This window comes from Panthera uncia, chromosome X (genome assembly GCF_023721935.1).
Source record: "Panthera uncia isolate 11264 chromosome X, Puncia_PCG_1.0, whole genome shotgun sequence".
Taxonomy (NCBI): domain Eukaryota; kingdom Metazoa; phylum Chordata; class Mammalia; order Carnivora; family Felidae; genus Panthera; species Panthera uncia.
In genome coordinates this window covers 42,361,123-42,365,425 of record NC_064817.1, presented here as the reverse complement: position 1 = coordinate 42,365,425, position 4,303 = coordinate 42,361,123, and the positions used below count along the sequence as shown (strand labels likewise).

General features: G+C 46.3%; 1 pseudogene; it reads right to left on the bottom strand.

The window, feature by feature from the left end:
- Positions 1–1,760: 1,760 nt before the first annotated feature.
- On the bottom strand, positions 1,761–2,674 carry LOC125931292 (endoplasmic reticulum resident protein 29-like; annotated as a pseudogene).
- Positions 2,675–4,303: the final 1,629 nt, after the last annotated feature.

Below are 4,303 nucleotides of genomic sequence, written 5' to 3'. Positions count from 1 at the left end.
TTATTTCTTTTTAGTGTATCACTTAGTTCTCTAATTTTCCCCTCATACTCCTGGATTTTTTTATCTCTCATTCTTTCAGCTTCCTCTTTCTCCATAACTTTATCTTCTAGTTCACCTATTCTCTCCTCTGCCTCTTCAAGCCGAGCCATTGTGGTTTCCATTTTGTTTTGCATTTCGTTTAAAGCGTTTTTCAACTCCTCGTGACTGTTCCTTAGTCCCTCGATCTTTATGGCAAGAGATTCTCTGCTGTCCTGTATACTGTTTTCAAGCCCAGCGATTAATTTTATGACTATTATTCTAAATTCACTTTCTGTTATATTATTTAAATCCTTTTTGATCAGTTCATTAGCTGTTGTTATTTCCTGGAGATTCTTCTGAGGGGAATTCTTCCGTTTGGTCATTTTGGAGAGTCCCTGGCGTGGTGAGGACCTGCAGTGCACTTCCCCTGTGCTGTGGTGTATAACTGGAGTTAGTGGGCGGGGCCGCAGTCCGACCCGATGTCTGCCCCCAGCCCACTGCTGGGGCCACAGTCAGACTGGTGTGTGCCTTCTCTTCCCCTATTCTAGGGGCGGGATTCACTGTGGGGTGGCGTGTCCCGTCTGGGCTACTTGCACACTGCCAGGCTTGTGTTGCTGGGGATCTGGCGTATTAGCTGGGGTGGGTAGGCAAGGTGCATGGGGGCTGGAGGGGCAGGCTTAGCTCGCTTCTCCTTAGGTGATCCACTTCAGGAGGAGCCCTGTGGCAGCGGGAGGGAGTCAGATCCGCTGCCGGAGGTTTGGCTCCACAGAAGCACAGAGTTGGGTGTTTGCGCGGAGCGAGCAAGTTCCCTGGCAGGAACTGGTTCCCTTTGGGATTTGGCTGGGGGATGGGCGGGGGAGATGGCGCTGGCGCCTTTGTTCCCCGCCAAGCTGAGCTCTGCCGTCCGGGGGCTCAGCAGCTCTCCCTCCCTTTGTCCTCCAGCCTTCTCGCTTTCCGCGCAGAGCTGTTAACTTATGACCTCCCAGACGCTAAGTCGCGCTAGCTGTCGGAACACAGTCTGTCCGGCCCCTCCACTTTTGCCAGCCCGACTCGGGGGCTCTGCTTGGCCGGCGAGCCGCCCCTCCGCCCCGGCTCCCTCCCGCCAGTCCGTGGAGCGCGCACCGCCTCGCCGCCCTTCCTACCCTCTTCCGTGGGCCTCTTGTCTGCGCTTGGCTCCGTAGACTCCCTTCTGCTAATCCTCTGGCGGTTTTCTGGGTTCTTTAGGCAGGTGTAGGTGGAATCTAAGTGATCGGCAGGACGCGTTGTGAGCCCCGCGTCCTCCTACGCCGCCATCTTCCGGAACCCCCAATAAAGTTTCTATAAACATTAATGTGCAGGGTTTTGTGTGGCTATAACTTTCCAACTCATTTAAATAAATAAGGAGTGTGATTGCTGAATTGTATGGTAAAAGTATATTTAGCTTGTAAGAAACTTAGACTTTAGGTTTAGTGGGAAAAAAATATATATGAACAGACACCTCACCAAAGAAGACATATACATATACATAAGCATTGAAAGATGTTCCACATCATATGTCATTAAAATAATGAGATACCACTGCACACCTATTGGCTATAGTAATGTCCCAAGCATGGTCACATCAGTATCAATGTCAAATCATGCTCAGATTTCTGGATTAGTGTTACTTTTCCCATCACTCTCTTGTATTTCAGAAGGGTCTCACAGCGGGTAACACTCCCCTCCCCATGCCCACCAAACCCTGGTAAACCTGAAGTGCCTTTTTACAGCCCTTCCTTCTTGGCCCCCTTCTTCTGGAAGGCAATCAAGACGTTTAAAGCTCTTTTGAACCTTTTTCTTCTTCTCATCACTCATCTTGTTCTTCTCAATCAGCTTGGTGATCTGGGTCATTTCTACTGCTGGGAAGTCCTCACCTTGGTCTAAGGCCTTTCCCCATGATCTTTGGGTATTTGCCCACTTCTCAATCTCCTTCACACTTGTGAGTTTGTCGTGCCCCTGCTTAAAGAGGGAAGGTTGGGCCTCCATGCCTGAGGCCCTGATAAACTCCCCAGCAAGGGTGCCATATGCAGGTAGACAACCAGGCATACCTAGGCAGACTCCTTGCCCTTTTAGCCAGCATTAGATGTTCCAACCTTAACTGCCTCACCATGGAGAGGGTGATGGTTTCTCAAAGTCCCCATCCTGGAAGAGGTAGAAGACTTGGTAGTTCACTTTGCCAGATTGTATTTCTCACTCAGATCCAGATTCAGCTTATCACCATTACCTGAGATCCCTACCTCTGTCACCAAGAGATCAACACTGGAGGCTGAGTTTTCAGCCAAACTCTTGAACTTGTCCTGCTGCTCACTATAGGGATACTGGGTGTTCACTAAGATGAACTTACTTTTGGGAATGACCTTGTAGAAAGTGACTGTATCCAGGGGAAGGGCACCCTTGGTGTGCAGGCTGATGTCTTCATGCAGAGCAGAGAGGAGCAGGAGGGACAGGAGAAGGGGAAACAGTGGGGAATAGAGAAAAGCAGGGAGGGGTGGGGAGTGGGAGGGGGGGCATGCCAACAGCCATAAAGTGGGATTCTGGCAGTAGGAGCTAGGAGGAGGAAGGCTGTAGTGGGAAAAACTCAGACAACCAGGGCCAGGTCAGATGTGCATGTGTACCTCTGTTCATATATTTTGCCCATTTTTAATTGTTTTGTTTTTGTTGTTGTTGAATCTTAATTGTTCTTTGTGTGCTTTGGATACAAGTCATTTATCTAATATGTATTTTTGAAATATTTCCTTCCAGTTTGTGGCTTGTCTTTACATTCTCTTAAGAGAATCTTTTGCAGAACAGAAGTTTTAATTTTAATGAAGTCCAACTTAGCAATTTTTTCTTTCTTAGACCATGATTTGGTGTTATATCTAAGAAGTAATCACCAGGGCATCAGACAGATTTGGTTTAGGATCTGACTACCCACTTACTAGCTATGCTTTGTGACCTCAGGTAAGTCCAGAAACTTTTGTTTTCACAAAGGTAAAATAAAATACTTGTTCAATCCAAGATGAAATAATGTATGAAAATCTCTAAAAATAAAACAAAATATATGGGGGGAAAACTCATCACCAAAGCAAAGGTTACCTAGATTCTCTACATTATCTTCCAGCTGTTTTATAGTTTGTGTTTGACTTTTATATCTGTGATCAATTTTCAATTAACTTTTGTGACAGGAATAAGGTCTTTGTCTAGATTCATTTTTTTTTTTTGCATGTGGCTGTTCAGTTATTCCAGCATCATTTACTGAAAAGAGTATCCTTTATCCATTTAATTGCCTTTGCATCTTAGTCAAAGATCAGTTGACTATATTTGTGTGGGTCTATTTTGGGGTTCTATGTTGTATTCCATTGATCTCTTGTTTATTCTTTTACCAATATCACATTGTGTTTATTATTATAGGTTTATTTTTTTATTTTTTATAATATGAAATTTTTATCAAATTGGTTTCCATACAACACCCAGTGCTCATCCAAAAAGGTGCCCTCCTCAATACCCCTCAACCAACCTACCCTAACTCCCACCTTTCATCAACCCTCAGGTTGTTCTCAGTTTTTAAGAGACACTTATGTTTTGGCTCCCTCCCTCTCTAACCTCTTTTTTTTTTCTCCTTCCCTTCCCCCATGGTCTTCTTTTAAGTTTCTCAGGATCCACATAAGACTGAAAACACATGGTATCTGTCTTTCTCTGTGTGACTTATTTCACTTAGCATAACACGCTCCAGTTCCATCCATGTTGCTACAAAGGGCCATATTTCATTCTTTCTCATTGCCACGTAGTACTCCATTGTGTATATAAACCACAATTTCTTTGTCGATTCATGAGTTGATGGACATTTAGGCTCTTTCCATAATTTTGCTATTATTATAAGTGCTGCTATAAACATTGGGGTACAGACGGATACTGGGAAGATGGCGGCGTGGAGGATGCTGGGCTCACCGTGGGTCCTGCTGATCACTTAGATTCCACCTACACCTGCCTAAATAACCCAGAAAACCACCAGAAGACTAGCAGAATGGAGTCTCCGGAGCTAAGCACAGCCGAGAGGCCCACGGAAGAGGGTAGCAAGGGCAGAGAGGCGGTGCGCCCTCCACGGACTGGCGGGAGGGAGCCGGGGTGGAGGGGGAGCCCGCCGGCCAAGCAGAGCTCCAGAGTCTGGCTGGCAAAAGCAGAGGGGCCGGATGGAGTGTGTTCTGACAGCAAGCAGGACTTGACATCTGGAAGGTTATAAGTTAACAGCTCTGCTTAGAGAGCAGGAGGGCTGGAGGACAATGGGAGG